The following is a 14440-nucleotide window of genomic DNA, read 5'->3' as shown; positions in this document are numbered from 1 at the left end:
AGTTATTATGGTGTAGTGATACATTTTTTTATCTGGTAGTTCTTTAATCCAATTTGCTTGTATTTGTTTCCAGAGATTTGTTGGTTATTTTTGCATGCTTTTTCCCCAGATAAAGTTTAGAAATGTTTTTCATCAAAATATACCTTTGGTATTCTGAATGGGCAAGCATTAATCATATATATTAATTATAGATTAACTTAGAAAGAAATGATACATTTACTATACCATCTTCCAACTTCAGAGCATGTATGTTGCTTATTTGCACATTGCTTGGTCCTCCCTCTTCTCACTTCATCCAGAACAAGAAGCAGGGACACTGGAGATCAAGCTCCCGTGGGGTGACTGACATGCCACTGTAAATAAATAATCATGAAACAAATGAACTAACTCATAAATGAAGCAGCGAACCCGGTGACTACAGCAATGGCAAAAAAAAAATGAGTTCATTTCAATTGTGTCACTGTTGAGCTTCTGCCTGTGCATAAGGGATCCGGGTACACTGTGGTCCTTCTGTTCCCGGTACATGGCATGCAGTCTGACTTCTCTGGGTCTGGGTACCTGTGACCCCTTTGGTGGAAAAACTTTTCTCTGTTCCCTTCACCTGCAACAAACTTCATCTATTCGACTGTAAGGCCTCATCTTTGGGTTACTTCCTCCAGGAAGCATTCACAGATCCTTCCCCTAAAATTAAATTTGGCATGCATCCCATAGTGTCAGTGTTTCCCCTATGAGGAAACAGGTAATCCTCTCCCCGCAAACACACCTGCTTTTTTACAAAAGACAACCAAGCACGATGGCTCTGAAGCCAGGCTGCCTGGATGTGTGCTGGCTCTATTACATGCTAGCCATGTGACTTTGGAGAAAAGGTCCAGTCTTCACATATATAGGAGTTTAACAGGGGTAATAAAAGTGCCTTCTACATAGGGTCACCAAGAGGATCAAATATATTGATGTACACAAAATGTTTAGAACAAAACCTAGCACACAGCACTATAGAAGTGCTTGCTATCATGGCAACTTCCACGAGTGATCCTTGTAGAAGCTATTTACTCGAAGTTGCCAGAACACAGACTTCTACTCATTGCTTTATCTCCAAGACCAGTGCTAGATATATAATATGTACTTGATAAATATTTATTAAGCTAATGACTTGGTATATTAGATCTATTCTGGCCCTACTCTTTAAGGCAATGCTTTATTTATTTAACAGATGATTTAATTGACTCTCCTGGTAAAATGATATATTGTATTCTCGGTAACTCATCTGTTGTTTACGCTGAAGGTGGGTTGGAGATACTTTCGTCTTTCTTTTTTTGTGCTCTTCTGGATTGCAGCTTTTAACATTTAAAGCTGTCTAATGGGCTGTCGAGGAGGTAGTGAGGCCTCTGTTTCTGGACAGTGAAATCCCTATGACACTAGAGGTATTTAAGTACTCAATAAAGGGTTAGACTGGATGATGTGTCCAAATCTGCAAATTGTGACTCTATATCCTTTGTTCTTAGAGCCCTTAATAAGGGCAGTTAAATGAAATCTTTAGCCTGACTGGTTTTCTACCTATATCTCATTAAGAAATGCATTTCGCATACATTGAAGATGACTCTTTCAATGGTAAATATAACCTTACCCTTTTCCTGACTCTTGTAGGGGGACTCTGTGATGTCAGGTACTCGAAATGCATTTAAACCCACCCAGCAATTGTTTGCTGCCATACCACATATTTTACCAGTCATTTAACTTGGTCGATTTTTAGTAATACAAATATATTGTATAAAGCGACACTGCAATTTAAACAAGGGCACATAATGTTTTACTAACCTCAAATTTGCAAAAGAGAAAGTGCATTTCCCCACCCCCCCCTGCTGCCCGCAGATCTAAAAATAAAGACTCTGAGAAGGATTCTGGGCAAGAAATCAGGAAGTCTGAGCTCTAGCCTTGGTTCTCCTACTGATAAGATGGGAAGAGGGCTTCACATTTTTTTCTGCATATGGAACTTCAAAGTGCAAAGTAGCCTTTGTCAATCACTGGACGCCTGGAGCTGAGCCTCCTTCTGCAGCATGCCATTCTCTGATGCACCAAGGAGCTCCTGAAATAGTTCCCAGCCTTGCACAGAGACCCAGAGCTGGAAGGAACACTCTGGCTTGGTCTGGCTATGCAGATGAGTTCAGAGCCTGGGAGAAAACAGGATGTGGGCTCCTGAGAATTGTAATAAAGACAGAAAGCATTTGCCTCAGCATTGGGGTTTCTGGGTGAGGTTCTGTCTCTGTCACCCAATGTCCCTTCACCGCGACATAAACAGGGAGCATTCTTGCCACCTAAAGGCGGAAATTCACTGGCAGTTATTCCATGATTTTATCGTAAATGCCTAATTTCGATTTCCAGTTCAAGATGTCTCCGTCAGTTCTCTCTTGCTGTTGATGGTGTGTTTTCCAAAGAATCCCGCATCCTGTCTACCTAGAGAAAAAAATGTTCTTTCTAAACAAGACACAAATGAAAAATCCATTGAATCAATCAACCTTCACGCCGCTGCTCACTCTGATGGTCTTGCGGGCCATTAGCTCTGCGATTTTGAGTCTGTGATAAAAAATTAGATTTTTTTACAGCAATGTATGCAGACCTTTGAGGATACCTTCCCGAACCTCCCCCCTTACCTAAATTAGGCCCACTTGCTCTACCCCCTCATGACACTGTTATCTTCCTTTTATAGTACTTGACACAATTGGGGTATTTGCTAATTGGCTCTCTCCCCTTCTAGATGTAAAAATCCCTCAAACCAATGAGTGTGTCTGTGCTGCTTAGCAGCTTTTTCCCCGGCAGCCTACACAATGGTTGGGATGGCACACATCCAGGAAATACCCAGTTCAGACGTTTCTTCTGGTTTTTGTGTCAGTTCACCAAAAAGCTAAGTACTGGCTCCGGTGTGGGTAGTGTGGGGGTCTGATCACAGGAGAGTTCTGATCAAAATAAGACTTCCCCACTTCTCTCACTGACTTACTGGTATCAGTTAAGTGCCGATTCTTTTGGAATTCAAGTTTTGCAATTTTTTCTTTTTTTTTGCCAACGTGAACACAGATACAGAAGTTTTTAACTCTTGTACCGCCAAATTCATTGAGAAAAAGAAAAAGTGCAATGCCTAACCTTTATATCCTTTCACCATGGAGCCGGTTCAGTGTGTTACTTTCAATTCAGTTCTTCAGAAATTCCTAAGAAAATGAAAAAGATGTGGGGGTCCAGTTTTAATCAAGTAGAAGAGAGTGTACGGTGGAGTCTTCCATCCCCCCTAAGTTCAGCTCCTGTGCTGCACGTAGCTCGGGCTTAATCTGGGGTAGAATCATCATTAGGTAAACGGCGCAGGGGGACTGGATTTAAGCCACACACATTGTACGTACTACGGTCAGTGAAGGGATTGGGTTGAGAATTTCTTGGCAGTAATAGGTGGAAATACATCACCTCTCTCTTGTATCTTAATGGAGCTGTTTTTTTTTTTTCTTTTTTCATTTCTCCCTCATCTTCTTTTCCTTTTCCTCTTCTTCCTGCATTGTCATTTTCTGGCTGTTCTAGGACAAATAGTAGTGAATATCCAAAAATGTTCTGAAATGTTGTACCATCCAGGGACTTGGCCACATCAATTTTGGTCATTTTTGATCAGGTTGGAAGAGGTTTCATTTTCAAAAGTCGAATGCATTAATAGGGCAAACCTATGTGAAGTCCTTTCAATTCCTTGTTAAGTATCCAAAAACAGGCAACAGGCATTTAGATCTTTCTTTTTCCTTTTTTTTTTTTTTTTTGTTCCAGTGACTGTAACCACCATGCTAAACTAATTATATCATTTCTTAATTTATTTGGAATGTGTAGTCATAGAGCTATACATTTATATATCTATCTGGACTTCTAAAAAAATGCAGTCAATACTTACCAACTTTTTTTAAGTTACTTAATTCCAAATGCAGCAGACCTTTTCCAAAAGCCTAAGAACCTAAGAAGGGTGGGTTTGCGTGCTCCAAGGATCTGATCTGATACCTCGCTTACTTTGCTCACTCTACCACCATCTCCAGGCTGGGATAGTTTCTGATAAGGCACTTGGGCAATTGGCTCTGGTTTCAACTGAAGTCTTGCAGCCCCATTTGATTTATTTAGATTTTTTTGGTTACATACTAAATGCCAACTTCCAAGATGAGATTTCTATTTTCCAGGTTTGCTGTCTTTCTCTTCCTGTGGTTTGCAGATTGATAGGGGAGAGTTATCCTGAAAGGGGGGCTGTTTTGTCCCCCTGGAAAATACATGGATAAGTGCAAATAGGGCTGAACCCAAACCATTAGGCCATGGGATTTTCAGGCACCTCAGAGGTATCCCTGCTGTCTCTAATTGGTCTAGCCTGCAGCATTCTGTGAGCATTCTTTTCGAAGTTTAAGACATTGAATAGTCTGATGGATACAACTACTCTTAAATGAGGTTCTTTTCACATTTTATCAATAAGGCTTTATTTTTTGTAGAGGAACCAAGATAGTTCTGCTTCTGTTGAATTCGGCCTCACATAAGGTCTTTCATCTTAAAGAAACCTAAGCCGTATTGGGTCCTTATTTTCTTTAAATATTTGAAACCATGAGTGAATCAAGAAAGAGATTAATCTGGGGCACCTGGGTGGTACAGTTAAGTGTCAGACTCTTGGTCTTGGCTCAGATCATGAACTCAGGGTCGTGATATCTAGCCCTGTACCAGGCTCCACACTGAGTGTGGAGTCTGCTTGAGATTCTCTCTCCCTCTTCCTCTGCCCCCCATGCTCTCTCTCTCTCATATAAATAAATAAATCTTTAAAAAAAACTAGTTTAATTCAAATTCTTTTAACACATATAGGAAATATCTTGTTTTCAAAGGGGGTTGGGCAGAATTTGACCCTAAGAGCTTTTGTTCTGCCCCTCTGTCTCTCTCTCCCTCTCCCTTCCTCTCCCTTTATCTCTGTCTCTTTCTTCTCTTTTCCTTTCTGCCCCTACAAAAATGAGGAAGAAGGATAAGAATGTTATTTAGCTGGAAGAGATTGGAACTGAGTAAAGTTGAACAAACATGACTCTTCCACAATGAAATGTAAATTTGTCTAAGCAGGGATGCCAAATATTTTTTTTTTCTTTCCTTCTCAATGGTAGCAATAATAGAGAAACATATTGGCCTAGTGATCAGCAGGGAACCTTGCCCAACTCCTGGTCTTAATGAAACAGAGCCTTAAACACACACACACACACACACATGCACGTGCACACACACACACACACACATGCATGCACACACAAACCAGCAAGTTCCTCACAGACTGGCCGCAGGTCAGAGTCTTCATCAGCAAGGCTTCAGTTAACTCTGTCCCACCTTCGTCCTTCCCTAATCCCACCCCTAGTCTTATTCCTGTTCTCTTCTTTCTCTTCTTTTCATTTCCTATTCTGTCTTCCATCCCTGTTTCCCTACTGCTCCGTCACTGTTTTCTGGGTGAAATTTTCTTGATCTTTCTCCATGAGGTGATCTTTTCTACTTGAGTGTATATCAGATCCAAAGTGTAAACAATGGCATCCCCCGGTCAGATCCACCCTGATAAGGTTCCTGATGCGTTTCCTTACCTCAAAGGGGGTAAGTTAAGCACAGAGATTCTACCTTCTCATTAATGGGGCTTGATCTGTGAGCTACGCCTCCCCTCTACCCAGGAGTCAAGATGAGAGTTTTGGTTTGAATAAAATGAGGTTTTGCATCCAGATGAGATGTACTAGGATCAACACACCTGGCTGGTGCCCAGACGTCTACACCCTGGCCTACATATCTCACTGCAGCCATGTGTTAGGTTTGCTTATGTCCACTGGGTCTGGCCTGAGTGGCTGGTGAAATAGAGCAGGTGTGTCACTTGTTCCTTACAGCAGTTACAATGTCAGGAGTGACATGGGTTGGAGGCCTCTGGTACTATGACTGAGGAATACAGGACCTCAATACTCAAAGGCAGTGACAGTGGTTTTCAATGTCTCTGAAGTGGTAGGTCCCTCGGCTGTGTCTCCCAATCCCCAGAACACCAAAGTCTGGTGGGCTGCTGAGGGCGGATGATGGCCCAGAAATGAATATATTCACCGTGAAGCCCTTGGTATTGAACTGAAAGCCCTTTGATATGAAATTCAAATCATCTTAGGAAATAGAGCATCATTCTGCCTATCTTTATTTCCCTACTGAGAATTTTACCCCAGTCATTATAGGTGGACCATTATTTAATTTTCTTTAAAAGCAGTTCTAAAAATAGATCTCGGGAAATACTTTGAACACCCTTCTCTGGAAATGTCTCTTGCTTTTTGGCCTTTTGTAGTATTTTCCTTCTTTCTAATTGAAGGATCTCATGCTTTAACACATTATTTTTTTCCCACTGAAATTGGCTTATTACAGCTGATGAATTGGCCTTCCAAAATGTTAATTCAACCTTACCCCTGTTCCTTCCAGCCATCAGTCAAGCTGGATTAGATTTTCCCAGTTGATAATTTCCAGTTCCAGTTCTGTGGGTCCAGTCTTCTCAACTTGTCATCACCTAAAATATTAGTTTTAAATTGGATAATAAAGATACATTACATCTTCATCAAATGCAGATAAAATAGCCTAATATTTTTATAGTCCTCTCCATGAAATGACTTTAGGGAACTTTCCAAAAATATTCTTCTCCCCCAAAACACAGATGAATCACTAGCGATCACCTGAGTCATCCTTAATAAAGTGAATTACGTCCGGTTTTCTGGGTCCCTGTTTATCTATTGGACATAAATCTCCAGTGTGAGAAATCTGTGCCCCAGCCCCTCCCCTCTCCACCCAACAAGCAAAAGTTTCCAAAAAGAAGTCTTCTCATACTGTATTAATTGCTCCTATTTTTTTCAACCAGTCTTCTCTTCTGGGGCCAGGGCTGGAAGGAGGATTTACTTGATAAATTCTTAAATTTGGAACATAACTCCCCTGGAAGTTTCCTCTTGTACATTGCTGCCACCATTTGGAAAGTCATTTGCAATGTTCACTAAGAGTTATCTGGTGCCGGTGGGAGTGTGGGGGAGGGAAAGGGTTATAGAAAGAAAGGACCCTGACAGGGACTGTTCAAGAATGGTATTGGCTGGTAGATGAAGAAGGCTGAGGCATGAACAATCAGGAAGAATTCACCTCATCCTTGTGGCAAAAGCTATGGAGCTAGCATAGTTGAATATATAGTATCATTCTATTTGAGATGCTGTGTAGCTGAATAGTTACCAGACCAGCTTTGGAGCCAGACTGCCTGGGTTCAAATTCCAGTAGTACCTAACAGCTGTGTGATCTTGGGAGAATTACTTACCTTCTCTGTGCTTCACTTCTTCAACTATGAAAGGTTAAACTCCTGTGTTGTAGGGTTTTAAGAGAATTAAATGTTAACATATGTTGGCCCATAGTGAGCACCCAATAAATGTTAGCTACTCATAGTTGGATGGAATTTCTTTCTCTTTTTTTTTTTTTTAAGATTTTATTTATTTATTTGACAGCGATAGAGACAGCCAGCGAGAGAGGGAACACAAGCAGGGGGAGCAGGAGAGGAAGAAGCAGGCTCATAGCGGAGGAGCCCAATGTGGGGCTCGATCCCATAACGCCAGGATCACGCCCTGAGCCGAAGGCAGACGCTTAACCGCTGTGCCACCCAGGCGCCCCTGGATGGAATTTCTTGATTCCCCCTACAAGGAAGTAATTCATCCCAACTTGGATATGAACATATGACACAGGAAGGAACCACTGTATTAAATAGTCTGGCCTGGGAGTGCCTGGGTGACTCAGTCGGTTAAGCGTTCAACTCTTGGTTTTGGTTCAGGTCATGATCTCAGGGTCCTGAGATCAAGCCCTGCATTGGGCTCCACCCCGTGCATGGAGCCTGCTTAAGATTCTCTCTCCCTTTCCCTCTGCCCCGCTGGAGCTTGCTCTCTCTCTCTCTAAAAAGAAATAAATAAATAAACAAATAAATAAATAGTTGGCCTGAACTCGATCAACTGAAAGATCGGATCAACACTTACTTCCTTGATTAACCTCAGTTTGAACATTTTAAGATAATGGGTCTTATAAGAACTAATGATTTGGGCTTTATTAGTAGTTCACCTACCCATTCATCCAGTGAATATTAGCAGATTATCTACTCTGTTCCCAGCCCATGGGGAAATAAAGATCAAAAAGGAGAAGAGTGCCCATAAAGAAATCACAGCATAAAGTTGAATTAGTGACGGGTATCAACAATAGGGTTGTCAAACAAAATTCAAGAACCAGTGAAATTTGACTTTCAGATGAACAATGAGTAGTCTTTTAGCATAAGTATATCCCAGATCTTGCATATCTTTTTGTGTCACCTGATGAGTCCCACTGACCTTTCCCTTCCCTCTTTTATCTCTGAAGCCACGTGGTCCCTGGTAAGACCAGGCACACCAGATGGATTTACTAACTGGAGCCTCAGATAAGCTTCTGTTCCTCATGACAGGGGATAGTGATTAAGCCAAGAACACTGTAAAGAAGTTCTCCAAATTCTAGACCAAAATTTTGTATGTGACAGGTGTATTTTCCCTGTCTACTCAATCTGCTGTATATTACTTCTTTCACACAATGTTTTTAACCAGTGGCACTTTTGTCAAAATAAAACATCTTCCTAAAATAAAACTATTTCTAAGTTCTCCACAAGTTCCCTGTGGAAATCCAGATGGGGAGGGGGGTCTACATAGTGAGGAGTGCAGGGTTTGTAAAATACCTTTTAGGTCTGCCCCTCATATATTTACATACATATACACGCATACACATATATACATATACGAAACAGTATATGTATATATGTTTTGGAGAGGCAGTGACTGCTTGCTCACTTCTTAAGCAGTGTGTGGTGATTAACTGGAACATCGCTTTGCTGCCTTGAAGTTCTTGCACCTGAGTGTGTGTGCTCTTTGGGGATCTAACTGAATCCTCCCAGACTGGGTGGTTTCCTGTCTGGGCTGAACTTGCAAAACAAGGGAGCCAGTGGAGCTGAAAATAGCACTTGGCCTGATGGCTCAGGCATTGACCAAACTTGGAAAAGTTCTGGATTTGGAGGGGAAGAGAACACCCCAACATCAACAAGGTATTGAATGGGTTGACTAATGATGTCACAATCCTAGGGAATGGGAGTTTGCATTTCCCTGTTGGGCTGCTTCTCTTATTTTACAGAGCTTCCATGATTTAATTTCTTGTTTTATCTTGTGGTTCTTCTCCTTCCCGCACCCAACTCTGTCACCACCCACTGCTGGCAACGTTAGTGCTGTGCCACTACTCTAAAAAATACTTTAACTGACAATTTCAGGAAATGCAATGACTGACATACATACAGTTGGTGTTCAATAAATGTTTGTTGGATGCCCTGCAAACTGAAGAGTTTGCCACTATTGCCAGTCTGTGTTGGTCAAAGCTGGGTATTAGGAGTGAAACAAGTACCATTAAATGTCCTAAAAATAAGTGGGAAGTGTCTCAATCCATGTGCCAAGGAGGATGAACTTTTGAGAACAAAAGAAAAATTTGCTTGATTTATCCCGCTCTTTCTCTAAGTGGCTTAACAAAAGGAAGGTCTCTGCCCATGAAGTGATAAGTGGCTTTCCTCTGTTATTAAATTCTGATGAAATCCCCATCCATGTCCCAGTAGTCTCTCCCACATGTTAAACCCCAAGAAATAACTAGGTTCACCAAATCTTTGCTACAATATAAGGCAGAACTGCTTTATGCATGTGTTGTGAGTCCTAATTAATTGTCACTTGTAAAGTAATTTGCGGTCTGGACAAGAGATTCCATTAGTGTATTTTTTTTCCCTTCAACAAAATTTTCCACTGAGTAATGACTAACCTTTTTATTTCAGCGGAGCCACTGGTAACTGGTGAAATGAGAATCCAAAGCTCAACAGCCTAGATTTTGCTGCTATGGTCTTGAACTATTTCCATTTCCTCTTTAGAAACATCAGGCTGCATAATTTTTTTTGTGTCTGCTGAAAAACTCTGGTTTGTCATTTTTCCTTCCACCACTTCTGGGTTATTTTTTTCTTGGCTGCAATGGAAACTTTCATACTTGGCTACCCTGGAGATGATCCAATATTGAAGAGGGGTAGAGATGGACAATAGATTATTTTCAGATAGTAAAGCAAATGACAGGTTGTAATTTGAGGACTTCTAATATAATAGAAGAAATGTTTGTTAAATATCAGATCTTTAAGTCTTTAAGTCACACTTATGATAATTTATCAATAACTTTTATTTTTTGCTGTGTACGTCATCACATGAAGAATATCCAGAGTCAATCTTTGTGGACTGAAAGATGAGCTGAGTTTCAATATTCTTGCTAGTATAATAAATACAGATAATAACAAGTGTTGGTGAGGACATGGAGAGACTGGAAGACTCCTACATTGCAAATGGGAATGTAAAATGGTGCAGCCATTTTGGACAATAGGTTGGCAGTTTCTTAAATATAAATTTACCATATTAGATAATAATTCCACTTTTGGATATTTACCCAGGAGAAATGGAAACATATGTCCACACAGAGATTTGTACATGAATGTTTAAAAAAGCATTATTCATAATGGCCAAAAAATGTAGCAATTATACCACTAGGTATTTACCCAAAGGATATAAAAATATTGATTTGAAGGAACACATGAACCCTGATGTTTATAGCAGCATTATATATATTATATATAATATATATATATATATAGTATATAGTATATACAGTGGAATATTACTCAGCCATCAAAAAGAATGAAATCTTGTCATTTGCAGTGATGTGGATGGAGCTAGAGAGTATTATGCTAAGTGAAATAAGTCAGTCAGAGAAAGACGAATACTATATTTTTTCACTCCTATGTGGAATGTAAGAAACAAAACAGATGAAAATAGGAGGAAAAAGGAGGGAAAGGCAAACCAAAAAACAGACTCTTAACTACAGAGAATAAACTGAGGGTTGCTGGAGGGGAGGTGGACAGGGGTTGGGTTAAATTGGTGATGAGTATTAAGGAGGGCACTTGTTCTGATGAGCACTGGGTGTTGTATGTAAGTGATGAATCCCTAAATTCTACACCTGAAACTAATATTACACTGTACATTAACTACCTAGAATTTAAATAAAAAACTTGGAAAAAACCCAAAACAATCCAAATGTCCATCAAGCAATTAAGAAATAAACTTAGTGTGGCATATCCCCTATAATAAAACACTATCTGACATTTAAAAAGAACAAAATACTGGTACATGTTATAACATGGATGAATCTCAAAAATATTATGCTAAATAAAAGAAGTCATATATAAAAGACATGTATAGAACTATAAATATTATTTCACTCTATTTACATGAAAGGTCAATAAAAGGCCCATATACAAAGACAGAAAATAGATTATTGGTTGCCTGCTGCTGTGCATGATTTTTACTAATAGTTCTCTAACCCTGGGCATAATCCTCTGTTGGAGTTTACCAGCCTGCAAGATTTGATTAATAGATCTCTAACTTAATGAGGTTCTGTGAGTTTCCATGTTGTTGAAAGCTTTAGTGGGGCAACTCTTTAAAGCCCAATTTGCTTTGCATACCTAGAGCTTGATGAGATTTGCCAAGTGGAATGAGAAGAAGAAAAATACCACACTGGTATACAATTCACAAACAAACAGACCTTATTATGATTTGACCAGCCTTTGGTCTTTACCCGGTCGACAGGTTGCTTGGGTAATGTGGTCTTCTGTCTACAGCCAAGGGATGTTCAACCTATCAGGAATGGCAACTGGCAGGTTTTTCTAGGGGCTGTTAGGCAATGCTACATCAGCAGCTCCTGGCATTTGCCGTGGAGGTACTCAGGAGATTTATTCCTTTGGAATACATTTGTAGAAAACTGGGTTTATTGGGACAAGGTTGCTTAAACACTGCACGACTAATTCCCCATTTATCTAGAAATTTTTGAAAACACAATCAATTTCCCTCTTGACTTCATTTTTATTGTATGAACTTGACCTATGCTTTCAATAGCATCTTTATGGGTTATTGTGTTTTATATTTTATAAGATAGTTGGGGAATGACATAGTGTGACCCAAGGGGATATGTTTGCTTTATTGACATGCTTTCACATTACAGTGTCTTGGGAGGTGTTTGCTATTGTCACCATGGAACCTCTTGATAAATGTTCCAAGTATCTCTACGTCAGGAGGTGGGAGACGCTGAGAGGATCAGAGAACCCTGTCCATAATCATGGCTCCTCACAGAAATGGTGCATCCTCTTTTCTGGCCATTGTCAAGTGCTCTGTGTCCTTGGATTTTATTCTCTGTGCAATCCAAGTACTCCTCGAGATATTATTCCATGGGGTTTTTCTTGAATTGAAGGGAGGTTTTAAAAAATAATACAAGTTCATGAAGAAGTTTGAGCCTCCTAAATTTCACAATTCAACCTTGCCTCAAGGAGGGTTATCATTTCATTTGTCCTTTCTTCTTCCAGATGAGGCCATAGAAGCCCAAAGATGATATGTGAGTTAGCCCAATCCACACAGCAAATGTCTAGTAGAATCAGAGCTAAAGTTTAAACTCTTTGGTCTAATTCCTGAAAACACTATCTCCTATTCTTAAAAGTTTACTGCAGGAATGATTTTGTTCAATTTCAGAGCTGTTGAGTATTCTAGTTCCTCAGAGATAGTTGCTTGATAACATTCTTCCTTAAGCATAAAATCTAAGTAGTCTACTTTCTTTACCAATAAGCCCCTTCAGTGCGCCTCAGTCTTGCTTCTGTTCTTTTCAGTAACAGAAAATCGAGGATGAAAGTTTTATTCGTAAATGCTAACTGAAGAATCCAATCGAGGGGGCACATGGCTGGCTCAGTTGGTAGAGCATGCAACTGTAAATCTAAGGGTCATGAGTTCAAGCCCCACGTTGGGCATGGAGCCTACTTTAAAAAAATTAAAATATAGGGGCACCTGGGTGGTGCAGTCGTTAAGCGTCTGCCTTCGGCTCAGGACGTGATCCCAGCGTTCTGGTTTCGAGCCCCGCATCAGGCTTCTCTGCTAGGAGCCTGCTTCTTCCTCTCCCACTCCCCCTGTTTGTTCCCTCTCTCGCTGGCTGTCTCTCTCTGTCAAATAAATAAATAAAATCTTAAAAAAAAACTGGTTTAAAAAAATAAAAATTAAAAAATTAAGATATAAAAATTAAAAAAAGTAAATGAAGAATCTAACTAAGGACTGCATTTGTACATAAAGATCTTTAACCTGTACCATAAAGATCAGCGACCTTCTGGAAAATTGAGAATTCTCTGTGTTTCCAGGCTCACAGCACACATTGTTGTCAATCATCTTTTCTTTTGATTTTTCACAAGAAATCTTTTATTGTCAAATTCCAGTACTGAGATGCTATCAGTTCATTCAAGTTCCATCCTATTTTTAACAGAGCTGGATTGACTTTAATGTTCTTTGAACAAACACGTCAGAGGAGAACAGGAGAACCTTTCTAAACAGATACAAATGTCATTAATTAGGATGCAGTCTGCAAAACAATCCAGGGGTGCGTGATTTCTTATTTCTTTTCTTTTTTAAATAATTTTTATTATGTTATGTTAGTCACCACACAGTATATACTTAGTTTTTTATTTTATTTTATTTTATTTTATTTTATTTTATTTTATTTTATTTTATTTTATTTATTATATTATGTTAGTCACCATACAGTACATCCCCGGATTCCGATGCAAAGTTCGATGCTTCATTAGTTGCATTTAACACCCAGTGCACCATGCAATACATGCCCTCCTTACTACCCATCATCAGTCTATCCCATTCCCCCANATTTTTAACTTTTTAAGGGACCTCCACACTGTTTTCCAGAGTGGCTGTACCAACTTGCATTCCCACCAACAATGTAGGAGGGATCCCCTTTCTCCACATCCTCTCCAACAATTGTTGTTTCTTGCCTTGTCTATCTTTGCCATTCTAACTGGCGTAAGGTGGTATCTCAGTGTGGTTTTGATTTGAATTTCCCTGATGGCTAATGATTTTGAACATTTTTTCATGTGTCTGTTAGCCATTTGTATGTCTTCATTGGAAAAGTGTCTGTTCATATCTTCTGCCCATTTTTTGATTTGTTTATTTGTTTCTCACATATTGAGTTTGAGAAGTTCTTTGTAGATCTTGGATACCAGTCCTTTATCTGTAGCGTCCTTATTGTCAATCTTCTTTTTTTTATTTTTTTTATTTTTTTTTAAAGATTTTATTTATTTGACAGAAACAGCCAGCGAGAGAGGGAACACAAGCAGTGGGAGTGGGAGACGAAGAAGCAGGCTCCTAGCAGAGGAGCCTGATGTGGGGCTCGATCCCAGGACGCTGGGATCATGCCCTGAGCCAAAGGCAGACGTTTAACGACTGCGCCACCCAGGCGCCCCTTATTGTCAATCTTCTAACACAAA

General features: G+C 39.9%; 1 long non-coding RNA gene across 1 annotated transcript in view; it reads right to left on the bottom strand.

The window, feature by feature from the left end:
- Positions 1–225: 225 nt before the first annotated feature.
- Positions 226–14440, bottom strand: part of LOC109490338 — a 109392-nt gene continuing 95177 nt past the window's right edge. The window contains exons 5-6 of the long non-coding RNA XR_004619862.1: positions 6442–6541; positions 226–353 (exon numbers count right to left, since the gene is read on the bottom strand). This is a non-coding gene — a long non-coding RNA (uncharacterized LOC109490338). The remainder of the gene's footprint in view (positions 354–6441; positions 6542–14440) is intronic.

Source organism: Ailuropoda melanoleuca, chromosome 13 (assembly GCF_002007445.2).
Source record: "Ailuropoda melanoleuca isolate Jingjing chromosome 13, ASM200744v2, whole genome shotgun sequence".
Classification (NCBI taxonomy): Eukaryota; Metazoa; Chordata; class Mammalia; order Carnivora; family Ursidae; genus Ailuropoda; species Ailuropoda melanoleuca.
The sequence above is the reverse complement of the archived record's forward strand: the minus strand, read 5'-3'. Positions and strand labels throughout refer to the sequence as shown.